General features: G+C 40.0%; 1 long non-coding RNA gene and 2 other non-coding genes across 7 annotated transcripts; 2 read left to right on the top strand and 1 right to left on the bottom strand.

The window, feature by feature from the left end:
- Positions 1 to 7,541: 7,541 nt before the first annotated feature.
- LOC118483388 lies at positions 7,542 to 7,648 on the top strand. Its single transcript, XR_004870676.1, has one exon. It is a non-coding gene; the product is annotated as a small nucleolar RNA R71 (small nucleolar RNA).
- Positions 7,649 to 11,501: 3,853 nt separating this feature from the next.
- Positions 11,502 to 15,198, top strand: LOC110885443. Of its 5 annotated transcripts, none has more exons than XR_004868801.1 (8): positions 11,502 to 11,693; positions 11,799 to 11,919; positions 12,709 to 12,937; positions 13,032 to 13,333; positions 13,767 to 14,011; positions 14,139 to 14,272; positions 14,499 to 14,717; positions 14,890 to 15,198. It is a non-coding gene; the product is annotated as an uncharacterized LOC110885443 (long non-coding RNA). The 5 variants fall into 5 exon arrangements; XR_004868802.1 differs by having other exon boundaries at positions 11,788 to 11,919; XR_004868800.1 differs by having other exon boundaries at positions 11,502 to 11,919.
- Positions 15,199 to 19,771: 4,573 nt separating this feature from the next.
- LOC118483431 lies at positions 19,772 to 19,878 on the bottom strand. Its single transcript, XR_004870719.1, has one exon. It is a non-coding gene; the product is annotated as a small nucleolar RNA R71 (small nucleolar RNA).
- Positions 19,879 to 23,579: the final 3,701 nt, after the last annotated feature.

Here is a 23,579-nt window from a genome sequence, read left to right as displayed (position 1 = left end):
CTTTTAATACCGGTTTATTGTCAACGTCTAATCGACCCCAAATTTTGAGAAAAAAAGGGTTTTAAACATGTAAAATGAAGAAAGAAAATAAAATAAATGAAAGAAACAAATAACAAAAAAGAATCACTTGGTTCCGACTCATCTTTTATGTATCCTTTGATGATTTCCGCATTTTGGGTTTTTTAAAAGATTATCTTAGTTATAGTGGCATGTCCCTCTTTTGGAGGCAACGCTACCCTCGGCCATATTGGTCTGAGTCAGCAGTGATACAGTCCCGCAAGGCCGGATTATTGAAAGATAATTAAGTAAGTTATTAATGCAAAATGTGGCATGTCCCTCTTTTGGAGGCAACGCTACCATTGGCCATGGTCTAAGTCAGCAGGGATACAATCCTGCAAGGCCGGTTTAAAGTTTTAATAGTAGTTTGTTTATAAGCGATTACAAGTCGTTCTTACTTCCCCCGATTTGATGTTATCTGCCTCAAGGGAAGTCCTAATAAGCTTGAATCAGGTCCTCGCAGGATCTATACACTGAACGAGGCAAGAAATTTACCCAAACCACATTTCTAACCCCCTTCCAGGTAATTAATGTGCTTTATATAGACCGTAAAGACACGAGTGAGTGAGTGAATCAACAAAACATGAAGAATGATAGAATAAAAGTTCACCTTCAATGTGACCACCGGTGATTTACGGCTCTAATTACACAATTAACAAATGTTTAGGACGATAATAAATAGTGTTCAAGACTCAAATTAACTTAATTAGTCCTTTGGAGTGTCTAGGAACGTCTAACCGGCTCTACAGTACGCGTATGGCGGACTACGGGGAAATCTGCAGAATATTAAACAGTATCAAACTGAAACCGTACAAAATATTGACAACGCCGACAAATATTAAATTTTATGATATATTTAGCTCCGTAATTTAATTTTAATAACCGTGGTCAAAACTAGATCGAAGAACAGTTTAAAAAACGGCAAACGACGTAAATTGCGCGCTTTTTACACAATCGACGGTTAAACACAACAACAACGACTACCGGCACTATTTCACATACCTTTAAATCCAAAATTTTATTTTAGGACGTTCCGTGGAGCTCGGGTTCGTAAATGAACCTCGTGAATGCGATTGGGCCACTAAAAATAATAGAAATGGACTTGTGGGCCTTGGGCCCAAGCCCATAAAATCAATCTATAAATAGAAAAATTAACTCAAAATCCCTCATTTATCACATCCCCTTCTCTCTCTAGCCCTCAAACTCTCTCTGCTCTCTCCCTTTAGAACCGGATTCCGGCGACACACAAACAGGCGGAGCCGGCCGGTGCACGGCGGAGCCACCGCCGGTGGTGGTGCTCCGGCGACCCCTTTTTTGCGCGTGACGGCGCATACCCCCCCCCCCACATCATCTGCAACCCCTTCGACCCTCCCTTTCTCTCCCTCGATGTTCTGACCGACGATTGTTTCCCCACTGACACCGGTTTACCGCCGACACACCCCCAAATACCTCCACCCCATCGATCTCTCACCCTCTCCTGTTGGTCCGACTGCCGGCGACGAGATACCCGACAAACCCCTCTCGTCACTCTCTCAGTTTCGACGAAGATCACAGCCGGCCAAAGTTAACAAATGTAGTGGTGCACCGGAGACGACAGGCGGCGCCTCTGCAACTCACGGTGGTGGAATGTTTTCCGGCACCTCGTTTTCATTCCGGTGGCTCACCTTCGAAATAACCTTTAGGTTGTCTTTCCAGTACTCGAGTGTTATTCTTTTTTATTTATTTTATAAATTATAACCCGAATTCATGGTTTTTCCAATGATGATGATGGTGATCTTGACGGCAGAGACAAGCTCCGACCGTCGGAGCACAGCGAACGACGGTAGAGGTGGACATGTTTGGTTCGGGTTTTTCAAGCAGGTTATGTTTTGGTTCAAGTTTTACGACACAGGTCAGACGGTTCGGGTTTTATCTCGTTCGGGTTCAGTTAAGCTGGTCAAAGAAAACTCAGATTCGGGTGCGGGTCAGAAAGTCAAACGCGGTCAACGGAAGGATCGGGTCTCGGTCGAAGGCGGTCAACCGCATATCGATTCGGTGCGGAGTTCTAGGACAGAGTCAACTCGGTCAAACCTGGTAAACTCAGCCGGTCAACTCAGTCGACTCGGTCAACTCAGTCAACCTTGTTCTGCGTTTCGACATGAGAGATGGTAAAGATTAACGGCATGATTTATTTCATAGTTTTACATGTTACGTAAAAAAACGAGCTCGAACCGATCTAATACTAGTTTATATTTCAACTTATTCGACAAATTCTTATATAAATATTGTTTATATTGTTTGATAAATTGTTGAATTTTGAAAAATAATGACAACTTATGTTGTCGGGGGCGTCCAAAAACAGAGGAAACTCTGCCCGTTTTTTGAGAAACTGATGTGTGTTGGTGTATATATAATTTAGATATATAATTAAGCCCTTTTTACACCTTTAGCCAAGTTTTAAATTTATAAAACACGATATTCACTAACACTAAACACACATATGGGCAAGTGCACCCATCGTGGACGTAGTATAGTGTTGGTAAGATACCGAGGTCGTCCAAGGACACAAGAGCTTTTAATACCGGTTTATCCTCAACGTCTAATCAAATCAAAAAGTGAGAAAAATGTTTTAAACTAAGAAAATAAAAACTAACTAAATGCTGAAAAATAAAATAAAATAAAAACAGATAGACAAGATGAATCACTTGGATCCGACTCGTGTATTAGTATAACCTTTGATTATTTTCGCACTTTTGCACTTATTTAAGAGATTATCTTAGTTATTGTAGTAGGCCCCTCTTTTAAAGGCGACGTTACCCTCAACCCAGTAGTTTGAGTCAGCAAGGATACAATCCTAAAGGGTTGGATTATTGGAAGATAATGAATTAAGTTATTAATGCAAATTATGGTAGGCCCCGCTTTTGGCGGTGACGTTACCCTCGGCTAAGTAGTCTGAGTCAGCAAGGATACAGTCCTAAATAGCCGGGTTATAGTATTAATAGTAGTTAACTTATGAGGGGGTCAAAGAGTTTGGATCCCCGCCATCCAATACCTATGGGCATTGAAGGAGATCCTACTAAATTTGACCCAGGTCCCAAGCAGGACCTCTAAACGCTGAACAAGGGCAAGACCCTTACCAAACCGTTCCCTTAACCCCCGACCAGGTAGCCAACATACCTCCATATAGACCGTGGAGATATGAATGGTGAAAATCTTTTATTTTATATAGACAGTAAAATAATGCCAAGACACCACGGACAAACGATAAGGAAAGATCACCTTCAACATAAGCAACTAGTTATTAAAGTCATTAATACAAAACCAAATAAAAAGTGCAAAAGATTAAAAATAAAAAGTATTATACTAAACACTTGTCTTCACCAAGTGATGTAAGAGACTTAGGCAAACATGGCCTTGATTGTCAAGAACTCTTACGATCAATCTTAGATCCCGAGACGACTCACACACACTCTACGATGGACAATGGATGATGGTGGTGGATGATGGTATTATGGTGGTGGTGGGTGGTGGATGAAGTGTGAGAGAGGTGGTGTGCCAAGGGATGAGATGGAACGAAACCAAGCACCCCTATTTATAGGCTGAACAGAAGGCTGGGCACGGCCCTGTGTCCGCTGGACACGCCCCCGTGCCCGTCTGACAGTCTCTCTCCTCATTAATTGTAATTCGCAATTACAATTAATGCGCCTGCTGTACTTTCACCACGCCCCCGTGCTCACTGGACACGGCCCCGTGGTGGGCAATGGAAGCTTCTACAAGTTTGTCTTTTATGCTGCTTCTTGGGCACGGCCCCGTGCTGGCTGAGCACGCGGCGTGTTCAGACTTCTGTTTTCTCTTCTTTGCTTTGGAGGATGTCGTTGAGGGTCCGGGCAGTCTTCTTTTATTCCTTTCCTTGTATTTATGCTAGAATTAGTTGTCTTTTTGCTTTTTTTGTGAATTTGAGCTCATTTCATCCTGAAAATACAAAAGGAAGACAAAAACACTCTTTTTCCAACATTAGTACTTAAAAAGGGTTAGTTTTATGCCTTAATTGATGTGATTTATATGTTGCATTTTACACACATCAAATACCCCCACACTTGAACTTTTGCTTGTCCTCAAGCAAAACTCTTTAAAATGTGGCTTACACTCCCAAATGGAATAGGTAGAAGAGAAAGTTTTTGGCTTGTCATAGAGTGTCGGGAATCCAAGATCTTTTTAGGTTTTATTTTTATTTATTCACAATCCTATTCACACTCCCAAATGATTTATTGAGAACGTCTCATAGGATAAATTACTTATTTGGGCATAACATGCCTTTTTAAAATTCCATTTATATACAAGCTCACATACCTCACGGAATAATTCACTCAACACTCGGCCGTAGGTGTATTTTTAGTGAATCACTCGAGAGCGGCATGGAACTCACGCCTTCCATAGGCTTGCCAAGCAATCAATCCTCCTCCTTTTTAACTTTATACCTTTGTAAATATCAAGAGGACTTTTTGGGTGAAGGGTTAGGCTTGGGTTAAAGGTGGGTGGTTGGGTTAGTGGTTAGTAAAAGGGAGAAAAGCGCAAAAAGCGTCGGTTTTCGTAACACATTTTGTTTTTAGTGACTTTTTATTTTGAAGTATTTCTCCAAACAAGCTTTTGTTTGTATAGCTTTGTTTGTTTTTAACTTCATCATCATTTTTTTTAGTCACATAAAAGAGCGAGCTTGCGAGAAACCGAGCTTGATACTAAAATAAAGGGTGAAAAATAAAAAAGGGTTTTTGGTGGGTAAAAAGGGTTTTAGGGTAATGAAATGAAAGGTTTAGGCTCAAAGGGGTTAACTAGGGGGATTTTTGGGTAGGTGGTAAAAAAAATTGAAAAATAATGGTGTAGAAAGAAAAATGGTTAGTCCTAATGCCTCCATCACTTACTTACTTGGGTTTAAGTTGGTAAGGACCGGGAATGTATCGTCGTGGCAAGTTCTAGAGTTGTAAGAACCAAGCGGCTATTCACACAAGAAACGAAAAATGAGCATTTAGTCTAAAGATGTAAATTTGTATGCTCAATAAAGGCTCAAAACTCACTTTTGTGGGAATGGGTTTTTAATGTGATCAAGTATATATAATCGAATTTTAACTAGACTTGTTATGCCGTTTCGTAATTTTCTTATGTTGGTTCTTGTTATCACGACGCTTTCGGTTGTAAATTTTATAAAAATATAACATTATTAATCTTGTGATTCCCAACTTAAACTTTAGACAAGTAAAAATGAAAAGGATTTTTGAAAAAATTTGGGGTGTTTAGCGGTTCCAATAGAGTTTTGTGTAAGGCTTGTTATTAAGACTTGCAAAATTTCAAAGTGTTAGCTTCCCCCCCACACTTAAATTACACATTGTCCTCAATGTGTCCCAAAAATAAATTTTTAGGTTGATTGGATGTGTGGTGTGGTATTAAAAAGCAAAGATTTATGTTACTAGCAGCCTAGACACGGCCCCGTGGTGACCGGGCACGACCCCGTGGTCAGGTGCCAGTAACAGAAATTAAAGAAATGAGACAGAAGCCTGGACACGGGGGCGTGTCTGTTGAATACGGCCCGTGTCCAGTTACCTGAACTGGGCGTTTTTCTGCAGGTGGCTCAGCACGGGGCCGTGTTGGTTGGGCACGGCCTGTGTTGAGCCTTCTGTGATGGAGATTTGTGTCGGGTTGCTCTGTTCTTTGTGCATGGGGCCATTTTTCTCGTTCCCCTTTTCATCCATTACTACCATAAGTGTGTTTTATTTCTGCAAATTAAAACTAAAAGATTAAACTAAACTAAGGATAGTTCCGCGGAATGCCTCCGTGGTGCGCCACGTTTATAAGGGTCCTTGGCTAGACCCAATGCGAGGTTATATGTTTTCTGAGTGGGATGCTTGGCGTCCCATGTTACACCGTCGGAGAGCAGCATCCAAGCTCGAATCAATAACCTTCATGTAGTTGACCGGGTCATCGTCCTCTATTCTTTTCCCGACTCCGAATTTTACTTCATCATCCCCATATCTCAAAGTGAGTGTTCCGTCATTCATATCTACCACCGCTTGGGCGGTGGCAAGAAAGGGTCTTCCTAGTATGAGGGGAACCTCGGTGTCTTCTTCCATATCTAGTATGACAAAGTCGGCTGGATAGACGAATCTGCTTACCTTTACCAAAACATTTTCGATGACACCCTGTGGAAATTTGACGGAGCGATCAGCGAGTTGTATGCTCATTTTTGTGGGACTCGTGGTTCCCAAGCCGAGTCTTTTAAACATAGATGAGGGCATGAGGTTAATGCTAGCCCCAAGGTCGGCTAGAGCATTACGAACGGGGGATTCCCCTATTGAACAGGGAATCGTGAAGCTTCCGGGGTCGATTTTCTTTTGGGGAAGTTTATTGAGTACGAGTGCAGAGCATTCTTCGCCTAAATTGACTAACTGCAAATTTTCAATTTTCTTTTTATGCGTAAGGAAGTCCCTCATGAATTTAGAGTATTTGGGCATTTGTGTTAGGACCTCGATAAAAGGAATATTGACATGCAATTGTTTTAACAGACTTTCGAACTTTGCGAATTGCTCATTGGTCTTTTGACGAATTAACCTACCGGGGTATGGAACTCGAGGAGCCTTGGTAGGCTCTGGTGACGGAGGGGAGTTCTTTTCTTGCAGAGGTGTGGGTATTGTTTCTTCAGTTGGCGGTGGCGCTTCTGCAGGCCCTACGGTGCGGTTTCGTAGCGTGATGAGGTGAACTTGCGCTTTTGGGTTTGTTTTGGTATTACTAGGTAATGCGCCTTGCGGTCTCTCGGCAAAATTTTGACCTATTTGATTTAATTGTTTTTCTATGTTTTGAATGCTAGCTTGTTGATTTCTAAAATTTGATTCTAATTGTAGAAATCTTTCCGAGTTTTTCTTTTCAGTGTCGGAGATGAGGCGAGATATAGTATCTTCGAGCCTTTCTCGTCCACTTTGTTGTTGAGTGAAATTTTGTGACTCATTTCTTGGTTGTTGAAAGTTTGTTCGTTGGGTTTGTTGGTTACTACTATTGCCAGGTTCCCTCCAACCAAGGTTTGGGTGGTTTCGCCATCCTTGGTTGTAAGTTCCCGTTGGGGGACCCGACGGCCTAGGTCTATTATCAATGTAGTTTACCATTTCTTGTTGATCGTCAGTTTCTTTCATACAACTCCAATTTTCATGTGACCCACCACACCCTTCACAAGCCATAACCGAGACTTTTTTGTCATTTCCAATTTTTTTATCTTTGAAGAAAGGGCCTCGATTTGGGCTTGTAAAGAAGTGCTTTCATCAACCTTATGGGCGCCCGGGGCAATAGATTTATTCCCCCGGGGGGTGTGCCATTGAAAATTGGTTTGAGCAATTTCCTCAATTTGATTATATATCTCGTGTGGGCGTCGATTACCTAAAAGTCCCCCGGAGCTAGAATCAAGTGTCTGCCTTGTGTGTGGCAACAATCCATTATAGAAAGTGGATACTTGTTGCCATATCGCAAGGCCGTGATGCGGACACTTGCGTAATAACTCCTTGAACCTTTCCCAAGTTTCATATAAGGATTCCCCATCCTCTTGTGAATATGTATTAATTTCAGTCATTAATTTAGCAGTTTTAGCGGGAGGGAAATACTTATATAGAAATTTTTGGGCTAGTTCATCCCAGGTGTTTACCGATCCAGCTGGGAGGGCGTTGAGCCAAGCTTTCGCTCGGTCTTTCAGTGAGAAAGGAAACATACGGAGGCAGATGGCGTCATTTGATGCTCCGTTGATCCGAAAGGTATCACATATTTCTAAGAAATTGGTGATATGTAGATGGGGATCCTCGTCCGCAAGCCCGTGGAAGGTTGCGGAGTTTTGGAGCATTTGTATCAAATGCGGCCGAAGTTCGAAGTTATTAGCTTCGACATTCGGAGCATTGATAGCGGCGCCTAGGTTACCTACGGTAGGTCGTAGATAATCCATAAGGGTACGTTGGTCCGCCATTGGAGGTGGATCACCCGAAACCTTCTCTTGGTTTTTAGCTTTTAACCTTTTTCTGAGAAAGCGTTCGGGTTCTTCTAGTGGTTCTTTTATGTCCTTATTGGAACTGGAGCTCATACACTACGTAAGGTTGACGTCGAGTTCCAAGTCCTGCAATAAAAACAGAAAAGAATGCTGGTCAGAACGTTCACCACGGCCCCGTGTTCAGCGAACACGGCCCGTGGTCAGAGTTTCGGTTAATATTTTCCAGACCCCAGTTACTGGAAGTTGGACACGGCCCCGTGTTGCACCGACACGGCCCCGTGGTCAGCCTTCTGTAACTTGGAAAACTAAAAACTGCCAGTAGTGACGCTGGGCACGGCCCGTGTCCGACCAGGCACGGCCCGTGCTGAGCTCTGCAGAAGCTGAAAAACTAAGAAAAATCCTAAAAATTAAAAAGAAAAATAAAAATATGATTAGGCCGTTGATTCCTAACTTTCTTAAAATCCTTGTGTCCCCGGCAGCGGCGCCAAAAACTTGATGTGTGTTGGTGTATATATAATTTAGATATATAATTAAGCCCTTTTTACACCTTTAGCCAAGTTTTAAATTTATAAAACACGATATTCACTAACACTAAACACACATATGGGCAAGTGCACCCATCGTGGACGTAGTATAGTGTTCGTAAGATACCGAGGTCGTCCAAGGACACAAGAGCTTTTAATACCGGTTTATCCTCAACGTCTAATCAAATCAAAAAGTGAGAAAAATGTTTTAAACTAAGAAAATAAAAACTAACTAAATGCTGAAAAATAAAATAAAATAAAAACAGATAGACAAGATGAATCACTTGGATCCGACTCGTGTATTAGTATAACCTTTGATTATTTTCGCACTTTTGCACTTATTTAAGAGATTATCTTAGTTATTGTAGTAGGCCCCTCTTTTGAAGGCGACGTTACCCTCAACCCAGTAGTTTGAGTCAGCAAGGATACAATCCTAAAGGGTCGGATTATTGGAAGATAATGAATTAAGTTATTAATGCCAATTATGGTAGGCCCCGCTTTTGGCGGTGACGTTACCCTCGGCTAAGTAGTCTGAGTCAGCAGGGATACAGTCCTAAATAGCCGGGTTATAGTATTAATAGTAGTTAACTTATGAGGGGGTCAAAGAGTTTGGATCCCCGCCATCCAATACCTATGGGCATTGAAGGAGATCCTACTAAATTTGACCCAGGTCCCAAGCAGGACCTCTAAACGCTGAACAAGGGCAAGACCCTTACCAAACCGTTCCCTTAACCCCCGACCAGGTAGCCAACATACCTCCATATAGACCGTGGAGATATGAATGGTGAAAATCTTTTATTTTATATAGACAGTAAAATAATGCCAAGACACCACGGACAAACGATAAGGAAAGATCACCTTCAACATAAGCAACTAGTTATTAAAGTCATTAATACAAAACCAAATAAAAAGTGCAAAAGATTAAAAATAAAAAGTATTATACTAAACACTTGTCTTCACCAAGTGATGTAAGAGACTTAGGCAAACATGGCCTTGATTGTCAAGAACTCTTACGATCAATCTTGGATCCCGAGACGACTCACACACACTCTACGATGGACAATGGATGATGGTGGTGGATGATGGTATTATGGTGGTGGTGGGTGGTGGATGAAGTGTGAGAGAGGTGGTGTGCCAAGGGATGAGATGGAACGAAACCAAGCACCCCTATTTATAGGCTGAACAGAAGGCTGGGCACGGCCCCGTGTCCGCTGGACACGCCCCCGTGCCCGTCTGACAGTCTCTCTCCTCATTAATTGTAATTCGCAATTACAATTAATGCGCCTGTTGTACTTTCACCACGCCCCCGTGCTCACTGGACACGGCCCCGTGGTGGGCAATGGAAGCTTCTACAAGTTTGTCTTTTATGCTGCTTCTTGGGCACGGCCCCGTGCTGGCTGAGCACGGGGCGTGTTCAGACTTCTGTTTTCTCTTCTTTGCTTTGGAGGATGCCGTTGAGGGTCCGGGCAGTCTTCTTTTATTCCTTTCCTTGTATTTATGCTAGAATTAGTTGTCTTTTTGCTTCTTTTGTGAATTTGAGCTCATTTCATCCTGAAAATACAAAAGGAAGACAAAAACACTCTTTTTCCAACATTAGTACTTAAAAATGGTTAGTTTTATGCCTTAATTTATGTGATTTATATGTTGCATTTTACACACATCAGAAACCCATAAAAACGAAATGTGTCTTTGTTATGAAACCAAAAACAATCGAAGTCAAGTACTTTTTTTATAAAAACAAATACAAGGTATATTATTTTCGGCGATATAATATAACTTACAAAACACTTGCATAACCTTTCGATAAAATCCGTTTTTCAAGATAACAAAATTTGATAGTTTTATAAAAAAAGTATATAACTAAGTATATATTTCAAACGTCCAACGATTCAAATCCTTTTATTAAAACAAATATAGTTTATATACTTACTTTGAACATCAAAAAGTCGGACATTTCTTTCTATGTTTAGTTTAAACACTGAAAGCTCGAAAAACCTTTTATAAAATAAATATAACTATTATCTTATATTTATTTCAAACATCACGACTCAAAAACGTTATAAACTAAACATACCGGTGTTATATATTTTCAAACGCTAAAAGATCGACGATTCTTTTATAAAAAAATATAACAACTATATTTATTTTAAACGAGCACGATTCGAAATTCTATAAAATAAAATAACTTTTTATATTTATTACAAATCCCTAAAGGGCATAAACGTATACTCTGACAAACATCTACAACACGCAATACATCATACTAGTCTACAATATATTCACTACAAAAAAAGCCATTTAATGGCACACATTTTTAATGGCATATAGGTTTTGTGCCACTAATTTTTGTTTTTGATGGCACTTTAAGTATTTAACACATACATTCAGTGGCATTTAACTTTTATGTCACTAATCAAGGCTTTTAGTGGCATTTTGCATATGCCACCAAAATTTTCTATATATTTTAATGGCACTTTGCGTGTGCCACAAAATTTTTTGAACAACTTGTTTAAAAATTTCATCATTTCCCTCTTTAAAACCTAAAAATTTACTTAAAACTTTCTTCTTCTCTCTCACCAAAAATCAATTTCCCTCCCAAAATCATTTCAGAGCATTCACATCCAATCCATCAAATTATACATACATTCCACTAAAAAACAACTCCTATATCAATATATTTCCACTAAAAACAAATACTTTTTCTCTCTCCTTTCAATTAAATAATATTATCATTACCTTTTTCTCTCACTTCCACTCACAACTACTTTCAAAATATATTAAAAAATTATAACGGGTGAACAGTGTCCCCCCAAATATACAGATGAACAGTAACATTTTCTCTCTCCTCTACTCACAACCACTTTTTATACCCTTTATAATATAAAAACCCCTCCTCACATAATTTGATGATTAGGATGTGAATGCTCTCATATTCCCGCTCATTCCCCTAACCTCTCATCAATTTCCCTCTCAATCTCACCAAGAAAATCAATTTCCCCCACTCTAATTTTTCTCTCTCTAAAATCTCGTCCATTGTGTTCACTCTGTTTGAATACGACCAGTTTCACGACTGCACCGACCAAAGATGATTGTGCTCCTGTTTAAATCCCGACATCAATTTGGTAGATAATCAATCATAAATCTCTAATTTTAATTGATGCGCTCCTTGTTTTCTTTCTAATTGTTGATGGATTTGTGTGCAATTTCTGTTTTGAGGTGCACTGTAGTGTAGGTACGCTAGGTCATCTGTGTTGGCAAACCCTAGAGATGTCGTCACATCCTCTGCTCCACCGGACTCCGATGACCTCAATGGACACCTTATCCGGCCTGTGCTCCGACCAAGACCAGGTAAATGTCATTACTTTTCTATAACAAGCTTCATAATACTTTATATACATTTTCAATTTGTTGTTAGTTTTTGACTCATATAGATACAACCATTAACCGTATGACTTTTATGGAACCCTAGTTAGGAATAAATAATGTATTGTAAAACATGAAAATTTTAATTTCTTGAACTGGATGAATTTCACATTTGATTTGTGAACCATGATCATGAAATTTACCAATGGATGTTATTTGGTGTTTACTTAACTTAGAATTTAATAAATTTGTGATCTTTACAAGTTATATATATATATATATTCTCCTGCTTATTGACCCACTGAGTTAAACAATAGAATGCTCTGTTCATCTTGTTGTTGCTATGTACAGTAAGGGTGGGAAGAAGGTTTCAGTACCGCGATTCTTGAGCGAAAAAAGGCGCCAAATAGACTCGTTGTTGAGATGATAACTCTATTGTTTCCATCTTGGTTTTAAAAAGCGCGCCCTATGCGCAAGGCGCAGGGCCTGGGGCTTTTTTGCTTCTCGCCTTGTGTAATTACAGGAAGCGACCAAAAAGCGCATTTTTTGATGTTTTTTTGTGGGCTTTTTGGCCTAAGGCGCGCGCCTTATGTACCCTAGGTTTTAATTGGTTGATTGATGAGTAATTTTGATGTTAGTGATAGATTTTAAAAAGAAATTTGTGGGTTTGTAAAAAAATCTGATCTTGTTGATGGGTTAGGAATCTGTTTGGATATTTTGCATGTTTTGTAAAAATCAAGATTTTAAAGAAAAAAATATATGGTTTGAATGCAGGGCAAGAAAAGGAGAGATACAATTTGTATTGCACTTGCTGATGACACCTGTGAAGAACCAAAGATTAGGATGAATAAGGTCGTCAGGTCAAATTTGAGGGTTAGGCTCGGCGATGTGGTTTCGGTGCATTGCTGATGTTAAGTATTGGAAGCGCGTTCAGTTCACATCCTTCCGAATGACGATTCCATTGAAGGAGTTATTGGGAATCTGTTTGATGCTTACTTGAAACGTATGTTTAGTTTATAAGCATGTTCTGATGCCATTTATATATATCCATTTATCGTTTATGTTCTGACGGTCGGTTTGTTTGTTTGATTTTGCAGCGTACTTTCTTGAAGCATACCGCCCGGTGAGAAAGGGTGACTACTTTTTGGTAAGGGGAGGAATGAGAAGCGTCGAGTTTAATGTTATCAAGACTGATCCTGCTGAGTACTGTGTGGTTGCACCGGATACCGACATATTCTGTGAGGGTGAGCCGGTGAGAAGGGAAGATGAGGACCGGTTAGACGAGATCGGTTATGATGGCGTTGGTGGTGTGTGAAAACAGATGGCGCAAATCTGTGAGTTAGTGGAACTCCCATTAAGGCATCTGCAGCTTTTCAAGTCTATTGGTGTTAAACAACAGGTAACTGAATCCTTGTACTTGCATCCTTTATTTTTAGTGATTTGTTTAAACCCTAGTTTAAACTGATGCTTGGAACTCTGCACGTATTAGATTCAACTGAATTTTGTTTTCTTTTCCTCTTTGACTGGAATCGATATCTACACACACATAATAAAGATTTAAGGTAGTCCAGAAATTAGGATTTTGGGTATTGGGTATTGGGGAGTTTGATTTGTGAAATAAACTATGGGGGGTATAGGTGAACAATGAGGGTCCGTCAAGCGGGTCAAGCTATCTAACCAAACACGAGGGGAGGTATAAACACCCACACCCGAAGTTTTTAATTAATGCATTTTGTGTATATTATGCTAAGCTTGTTTTGATCTATGCTACTTGATTTTTTTCGGGTGTTTGAGTTAGCATTGGTTGATTTGCTGTGTTGTTGCCTATGTAGTTAAAGGCGAACACACAAAAGGCAAGGCCAGACCCCTTGAACACATGCAAGATAAGTTGTGTAATCAGGGCTCGTCAGGCATTCGGCTCAGTTCAGGTGCGACTAGGAATTGTTTCGGCTCGGTTCGACTTCTTGACATATCATATTCCAGGTTTACAGTTATAACAAGGCCAAACAAAGATACATGGAAAATGAAGAATGTCAAGCGCGTATATTCATCTTGCTTTAGGTGCAGAAGCAGGAGGGTATGTGAAATTGGTGCATTTCTTTGGCTTTATAATGTTTGGTTGATCACACAAGCAAAGATTTTGAAGGGCCATCTTTTTTAATTTTCAATATGCTATGATAACAAGATTGTTATTTTTTTTTCAGGTATGTTTTTTTAACAACCCAGTTTGGGTTGTGACAGCAAGATGAAAACTTCGGACACCCTGCTACTAGACACTGCAGGTCCCGATTTGTCTGACTTTACAAATCCGGCAGGAGAGGCGGTGACTGCGACTCTGGTGAGTTATTCGGTTACCCTTACGGCTTTCGTACACCTGATTCGAACCTAGATGTAGAAGAAATAAACTTTTTTTATTAATAGATAGAAAATATCTCAGATCAATCAAGTTGCTTCTCATATGATTATGATTTAATCTGCTAGGTGTATAAAATCTGAGAACTACATTGACTTTTATGCATTTTACACTAACTGTCATCAACTTTTTGTCACATGTATATTGCTAGAACGGATCAATTGAGAGCTTTATTGGATTTTATGCACGTTTACATTCAAGTCTTTTAAATGTTAACTTGTTTCCTAAAATACATAAAGCCATTTCACATGCCATGCCAACGTAACCGACATTGAAAGAGCTTAGTGTTGGGAATTTCGGAGTCGCAAGGTTGATTTGCTGGGAAAGCCACTGGTTTTTCAACCCACCGGTTTTTTGAGTAGACCATTGGGTAATGCTTTAGGTTTGTATAAAGTATAACTATTGCATACTACTTACTATTCTCGTCATTCACTGTGTTTATGTTTGTTAAGCTCTGTTTTCCTGTAGTGTAATTGCTCTTACATCTTTAATGGCTGTGGTTATGAGATCTAATCATTTGAACATGAATTGTGAAATTTCAGGTTGAATATAGTGAATTAGCTGATGCGGCGATAATAAGGAGTAAGTGTGGGGAACAACTATGAAGTGGGAAATACGATCGCTAAGAAAGAGTTAACACAATGAATATTTTACTTGCACGAAGATTGTGAAAGAGATTCATGAAGGCAATAGAGTTTTGAGATTTTGTTCAAACACTTTTTAAATATTTGTTTTGTATGTTCGATATTTAGACTTAGGTTGACACTTATTAGTTAGTTCTTTGCAAACATTTGGAATCTTTGGAAGATGATTGATTGAACTTTTTAATTGAATTGATTATATTATTATGATTTCTACATTTTACTATTTTATTTTTTAATGTAAATAAATAATAATTGTAATCAATAAAAATTAATATGACAAATAATTTGATGTGATTTTTGTGGCAAAAAAAATATGTGCCACTAAAAGTCCAAAAGTTTGTAGTGGCAGAAAAAACAGTGCCACTAAAAGCCTATATACTTTGTGCGGCAGATTGAGAAAGTGACACTAAAAGGCTTTAGCGTCAGCGCTTCTAGCGGCACTTTTTTTGTGTGCCGCCCATTCCTACAGGTGTTTTTAGTGGCACTTTTTTGTTGTTTTGTGGCACTTTTTGTATGTCACTAAATGGCATTTCTTTGTAGTGATTAATTTCATAAGAATATTCTTACATACACATACGACTTCTCAGGACGACAAAGCGATCTTATCGATATATTTATATATTTTTATGTAAATATTTATATATTTTAAATTTATCGAAAACTAAGTACTTCCAAAACTTAGTAACTATTAACGGCATTAAACGAAACTTAAAAAGCATAACTTAATCATTTTGTTAAGTTAACAACTTACCGTCGAATCGTTCGGTTAACGATTCGGTAGAGCTCGGTGACACGTAGTTTAGTTACTGTGTTTATTTAGAAACTTATAAGATATTCCATGTTAGGGATATTGTAGAATACACGCTAGCGAGTCACATCTTGGAAACGACATCACGAAGTCGTATTTAGCTAGCTTTGCACAAGGCAATCCATGTGAGTTCATAACCCCCACTTTTTATGGTTTTACATTTTTATAAATGTTTTCGGGGGTGGAAAGACATGCAAGTTTTGCAAAAGTAAACAATTTTTTTCTATAAACGAAAACTCATCTCTAAACTGTGTTGCGAATGGATTTCAAGGAACTTAAATGGTTTACGAATGATTTGGACTAAACATACCGGTTTTACAAAACACACGCGTATTTACGAAACGTACATGATTTTCATGACTAGAGACGGGAATTTCCTAATTACAATAACGGGACTGGGTTGGTCTGCGTACGAAAAACGAGACAACCCAGTGAGTTCATGTCCCCCTTTTCTTTTAACTGTTTTCAGTTTTATAACTTCGGGGGTGAAATACATGTTACAAATGTTTACAAATGGTATGGTTAGCTAAGGAATGAACTGTTAGATCATCTGTATAGGTAGGCGCACACTTAAGACCATTAATCCTTGTATAAGGACCACGGGATGTGAGTGATAGATCTATTTGGGTGTTGCGAGCCCCACCCCTGGGCCGGAAGTGGCCGAAGGTGGTGACTATGTCTTCCAGCCGGAAGCCCGGTACAAAATCCGCTAGGTTTGAGCCTTCCTGCACCATTGCACACATATTAATGTCTTAGCTACACACTAATTGATCTGTTCATAGACGCTTTCATACCGGTTATCAAAGGAATACTTACAAATGTTTACAAGTTTATTTGGAGCTCACAGTTTTCATATAACAGGCCGAGGAAAAATGATTTTACTGTATTTTCACAACAAATTTTAAAAACCGGTTATTCGAAAGATTTATTTCAAATATTTTACAAACAAACTATGAACTCGCTCAACTTTATGTTGATTTTTCGCATGTTTCTTTCTCAGGTTATTTTCAAAACTATGGCATGGTTGGAATAGGAGAACCATTGGAGATTCGAGTACTTAGTGGGCGTTCGTTTTCTAGAAGTCTTAGCTTATATTGCTTCCGCTGTGCAATGAAGATACCAGTCCAGTCACGCCAATGCTCTGATATTTCGGGGTGTGACAGAATGGTATCAGAGCTATAGGTTACAGCGAATTAGGTTTTCTGTAGAAATACCTAGGCTTTAACCTCACTTTCCTCTAGGACTTAGATTATTAAGACTTTGAATCCATACAAAACGCCTAAGACTCGAATATGGTCTCCAACCGTTGCCAAAAACAAAGATAAAATTTTTGATTTTAAACATACGCTAAAGTTTTGATTTATACACGGTACGCAAAATGATGTGCACAAAATGCAACATATAAATTACATCAATTGTGGCATAAAACTAATCCTTTTTTAGTACTAATGTTGGAAAAAGTATGCTTTTGTCTTCCTTCTGTATTTTCAGGATTAAATGAGTTCAAATGAACAAAAGAAGCAAAAAGACGGCTAAATCTAACATAAATACAAGAAAAGGAACAAAAGTGGCATGCCCGACCTCCCGACAGCATCTTCCCAAGCAAAACAAAGAAGACAGAAGACTGAACACGCCCCGTGCTCAGTGAGCACGGGGCCGTGCCCAAGTGACAGCAGAAAAGACAAACTCATAGAAGCTTCTGTTGCCCACCACGGGGCCGTGCCCAGCGGACACGGGGGCGTGGTCAACTTCCTGCAGGCGCATTTATTGAAATTGTGAATTGCAATTAATGAAGAGAGAGAGTCAGATGGACATGGGGCCGTGCCCAGCAGAACGGGGCCGTGCCCGAGCTTCTGTTCAGCCTATAAATAGGAGTGTTTGGAGTTCTTGCAACTCATCCCTTAGCACACCACCTCTCTCACACTTCACCCACCACCCACCACCATCACAACAGCATCATCCACCACCATCATCCATTGTCCATCATAGAGTGTGTGACTCATCTCGGGATCCAAGATTGATCGTAAGAGTTCTTGACAATCAAAGGCCATGTTTGCCTAAGTCTCTTACATCACTTGGTGAAGAAACGTGTTTAGTGTAATACTTTTTATTTTTAATCTTTTGCACTTTTTAATTGGTTTTGTATTAATGACTTTAATTACTAGTTTCTTATGTTGAAGGTGATTCTTCCTTATCGTTTGTCCGTGGTGTCTTGGCATTATTTTACTGTCTATATAAAATAAAAGATTTTCACCATTCATATCTCCATGGTCTATATGGAGGTATGTTGGCTACCTGGTCGGGGGTTAAGGGAACGGTTTGGTAAGAGTCTTGCCATTGTTCAGTGTATAGATCCTGCAAAGGACCTGGGTCAAATTTAGTAGGACCTCCTTCAATACCCAAAGGTATTGGATGGCGGGGGTCCAAACTCTTTGATCCCCTCATAAGTTAAACTACTATTAAAACTTTAACCCGGCTACTTAGGACTGTATCCCTGCTGACTCAGACTACTTAGCCGAGGGTAACGTCGCCTTCAAAAGAGGGGCCTACCACATTATGCATTAATAACTTAATTAATTATCTTTCAATAATCCGACCCTTTAGGATTGCATCCTTGCAGACTCAAACTACTGGGTTGAGGGTAACGTCGCCTTCAAAAGAGGGGCCTACTACAATAACTAAGATAATCTCTTAAACAAGTGCAAAAGTGCGAAAATAATCAAAGGTTACACTATACACGAGTCGGATCCAAGTGATTCATCTTGTCTATCTGTTTTATTTTTATTTTATTTTTCAGCATTTTAGTTAGTTTTATTTTCTTAGTTTAAAAACCTTTTTTTCTAACATTATTGATTAGACGTTGAGGATAAACCGGTACTAAAAGCTCTTGTGTCCTTGGACGACCTCGGTATCTTACCAACACTATACTACGTCCACGAGGGGTGCACTTGCCCATATGTGTGTTTAGTGTTAGTAAATATCGTGTTTTATAAATTTAAAACTTGGCTAAAAAGTGTAAAAAGGGCTTAAAATATATACCTAAAACATATACACACTTACGCACATCAAGTTTTTTTAGCGCCGTTGCCGGGGACACAAGGATTTTAAGAAAGTTAGGAATCAACAGCCTAATCAATTTTTCTATTTTCTTTTTATTTTTTTTAGGATTTTCTTAATTTTTCAGCTTCTGCAGGGCTCAGCACGGGCCATGCCTAGTCGGACACGGGCCGTGCTTAGCATTGTCACTGGCAGTTTTTATTTTCCGAAGTTACAGAGGGCTGAGCACGGGGCCGTGTAGGTGCAACACGGGGCTGGATCCAACTTTCCAGTAACAGGGATCCGGAAAAAAATCACTGTATCTCCGACCACGGGCCGTGTTCACTGAGCACGGGGCCGTGGTGAACTTTCTGACCAACATTCTTTTCTGTTTTTATTGCAGGACTTGGAAACGGACGCCACAGCTGAACCTTCTACGTAGTGTATGAGCTCCAGTTCTAGTAGAGACACAAAAGAACCTCTAGAAGAACCTGAACGCTTTCTCAGAAAAAGACTTAAAGCTAAAAACCAAGAGAAAGTTTGGGGGACCCACTTCCAATGGCGGATCAACGTACCCTTATGGATTACATACGGCCCACCGTGTGTAATCTCGGCGCCGCTATCAATGCACCGAATGTTGAAGCTAACAACTTCGAACTTCGGCCACATTTGATTCAAATGCTTCAAAACTCCGCAACCTTCCATGGGCTTGCGGACGAGGATCCCCATCTACATATTACTAATTTCTTGGAAATATGTGATACCTTTCGAATCAATGGAGCATCAAATGACGCCATCCGCCTTCGAATGTTTCCATTTTCACTAAAAGACCGAGCGAAAGCTTGGCTCAACGCCCTCCCAGTTGGTTCGGTAAACACCTGGGATGAACTAGCCCAAAAGTTTCTATATAAGTATTTCCCTCCTGCTAAAACGGCTAAATTAATGACTGAAATTAATACATATTCACAGGAGGATGGGGAATCCTTATATGAAACTTGGGAAAGGTTCAAGGAGCTATTACGAAAGTGTCCCCATCACGGTCTTGCGATATGGCAACGAGTATCCACTTTCTATAATGGGTTGTTGCCACACACGAGACGAACACTGGACTCTAGCTCCGGGGGACTTTTAGGTAATCGTCGCCCACATGAAATATACAATCAAATCGAGGAAATTGCTCAAAACAATTTTCAGTGGCACACTCCCCGAGGCAATAAATCTATTGCCCCCGGGCGCCCATAAGGTTGATGAAAGCACTTCTTTACAAGCCCAAATCGAGGCCCTTTCTTCAAAAATTAAAAAGTTAGAAATGACAAAAACGGTCTCGGTTATGGCTTGTGAAGGGTGTGGTGGGCCACATGAAAATTGGAGTTGTATGAAAGAAACAGATGATCAACCAGAATCGGTAAACTACATTGATAATAGACCTAGGCCGTCGGGTCCTCCAACGGGTACCTACAACCAAGGATGGCGTAACCACCCTAACCTTGGTTGGCGAGAACCCGGCAATAGTAGTAACCAACAAAGCCTAAACCAACGAATAAACTTTCAAAAACCAAGAAATGAGTCACAAAGTTTCCCTCAACAACAAAGTGGACGAGAAATGCTTGAAGATACTATATCTCGCCTTATCTCCGACACTGAAAAGAAAAACTCGGATCGATTTCAACAATTGGAATCAAATTTCAGAAATCAACAAGCTAGTATACAAAACATTGAAAAACAAATAAATCAACTAGCTCAAAATTTCTCCAAGAGACCACAAGGCGCGTTACCAAGTAATACCGAAACAAACCCAAAAGCACAAGTTCATCTCATAACATTAAGAAACCATACCGTGGGTCCCGCAGTAGCTCCGCCACCGCCTACTGAGGAAAGCACAACACCGCCCCAACAAGAGAAGGCTTCTCCTTTACTTCAAGAGCCTACCAAGGCTCCTCCGGTTCCGTACCCTGGAAGGTTAATTCGTCAAAAGACCGATGAGCAATTCGCAAAATTCGAAAGTCTACTAAAACAATTGCATGTTAACATTCCTTTTATCGAAGTTCTAACTCAAATGCCTAAATACTCAAAATTCATGAGGGACTTCCTCACTCATAAAAGGAAAATTGAATCATTGCAATTAGTTAACCTAGGCGAAGAATGCTCCGCCCTCGTACTCAACAAACTCCCCCAAAAGAAGATTGATCCCGGAAGTTTCACAATTCCTTGCTCAATCGGGGAATCCCCCATTCGTAATGCACTAGCCGACCTTGGGGCTAGCATTAACCTCATGCCCGCATCAATGTTCAAACGGCTCGGCCTAGGAAAAACGAGCCCTACCAAGATGAGTATACAACTTGCCGACAGGTCCGTCAAATACCCGCAAGGTGTCGCTGAAAATCTATTGGTCAAAGTCGACAATTTCTTCTACCCGGCCGACTTTGTCATACCAGATACGGAAGAAGACACCGAAGTCCCCCTCATATTAGGGAGGCCATTTCTAGCCACCGTGCAAGCAGTGGTAGACATGAATGACGGAACACTCACTTTGAAGTATGGGGATAAGGAAGTGAAGTTTGGGGTTGGAAAGAGAATAGAGGACGATGACCCGGTCAATTACATGAAGGTTATTGATTCGAGTTTGGATGATGCTCTCCGACGGTGCAACATGGGATGCAAAACAACCTGCTCGAAAAACATATAACCTCACTTTGGGTCTAGCCAAGGACCCTTATAAACGTGGCGCACCATGGAGGCATTCCGCGGAACTATCCTTAGTTTTAATCTTTTAGTTTAATTTTAATTTGCAGGAATAAAACACACTCGGGATGGTGAAGGATAACAAGGGAAATGAGAAATATCACCCCAAACACGAAAACAGGGCCATCCGACAACAAATTCTTCATTACAGTAAGTTCAGCACGGGCCGTGTCCGCCCAACACGACCCCGTGCTGAACAATCTGAAGAAAATCGCCTAGTTCATGTAACTGGACACAGACCGTGTTCATTGAACACGCCCCCGTGTCCAGGCTTCTATTTCTCTTTATTAATTTTTGTCACTGGCACCTGAACACGGGGCCGTGCCGGGTCACCACGGGGCCGTGTCCAGGATGCCAGTGACATAAAATTTTGCTTTTAACACCCTTTTACACATTTAATCAACCTAAAAACTTATTTTTGGGACACATTGAGGACAATGTGTAATTTAAGTGTGGGGGGGATGCTAAAACCTTGAATCTTGCAAGTCCTAATAACAAGCCTTACACAAAACTCTATTGGAACCGCTAATCACCCCAAATTTTTTCAAAAATTTTCATTTTTCTTTTTACTTGTCTAAGTTTAAGTTGGGAATTCAAGTTCTAACAAGGTTATATTTTTACAAGTTTACAACCGATAGCGTCATGATAAAAAGAACCAACATAAGAAAATTATGAAACGGCATGACAAGCTTAGTTAAAATTTGATTATATATACTTGATCACATAAAAACCTGTCACACCCCGATTTCCACGTGTCTCACCGGTGGGCCCGGTGGGGGATTACCGTGACGATGTTGGCAACAATAAAGTCAAACCACACAATTATATAATGCACAGCGGAAGCTTAAAGATAAATATATAAACTTCAACCTCTGGTCGTAATATCAAATGTATTACAGAAGTTGAATATATCCACAGCGGATCAAAAGTAATAAATATTGTTCATTCAGATGCAGCATCGAGTTTGCGAGACTATGTACGATGCTTAGGACGCCTATACCAGCCCATTACGTATAGCACCTGCATTTAATCTTTTTGGGGAAAATACGTCAGTTTACACTGGTAAATACATTCAACTGACACATTTCAAAATGTTTATTTAAAATTGATTTGAATGCACAAGGCACAAACTCTTTTATAACTTGGGAAAATTATAATAAAATCTTGTGAACATTTTACATGTTCTTTTATGCGTTCAGTAGCCCGGGTCGTACCGGGTTAAAGATTTATAGACACACCACATTGCGTAAAACCGTAGTATAAAAACCAACGGCTACGTCTTTTAATTTAATGTCGACAATATATACCGGGTGTACGCCTACACCGGGATGTCGATGGTCGTGGCCATTTCGTAAAATGATGCCAAGGATATCCGGGACAACGGTCATTAAACCCCCCAAAGGCTTTTAAGAAACAAAACTGTTTAAATGAGCCGATCATATTATTTAATTGACCACCTAAGCGATGGAAGAATATAATGCTCAATCAAGCGGTATTAATATACCGTAACCCAAGCCCATATAGGGGAAATAAGTTAAAGTATTTACCTTTGCAAGTATATTTCCTTAATTTGGATTAAATCACCGATAGCTTTTACTGGGGCTCCTAATCTGGAACGAAGGTTTTAATTAACCTCTTAGAATCCTAACGAGTCGTTATAATGGCCGTAGCCTAGACCGGTTGGTTCCGATATATATAGATATGGTTTAATCGCGCGAAAAGGCGTAAACCGAGAATGGAGTGTGATTCTGACCCAACAAGTTCAGAGACTTGTTTTATATGGGTTTATGGTTCACACTCTGGATTTTGGGGTCCAAATAGTATAATTTGACCCGTATCGGCTAATTTACGAAAACTAGTTTCATAAGCTGTACCGTGCGCGCAATAGGCGAAACGGTTAACCATGAGAGTCGTACGCTTATTTCCTAAGTCAATATGCCTTAAAAAGGTTGTGGTATCAGTAGGATACCTTCCGTGATGCCCGTAACGAGTTTAAGTTAAT

Source organism: Helianthus annuus, chromosome 10 (assembly GCF_002127325.2).
Source record: "Helianthus annuus cultivar XRQ/B chromosome 10, HanXRQr2.0-SUNRISE, whole genome shotgun sequence".
NCBI classification, from domain to species: domain Eukaryota; kingdom Viridiplantae; phylum Streptophyta; class Magnoliopsida; order Asterales; family Asteraceae; genus Helianthus; species Helianthus annuus.
This window is presented reverse-complemented; position numbering and strand designations above follow the sequence as displayed.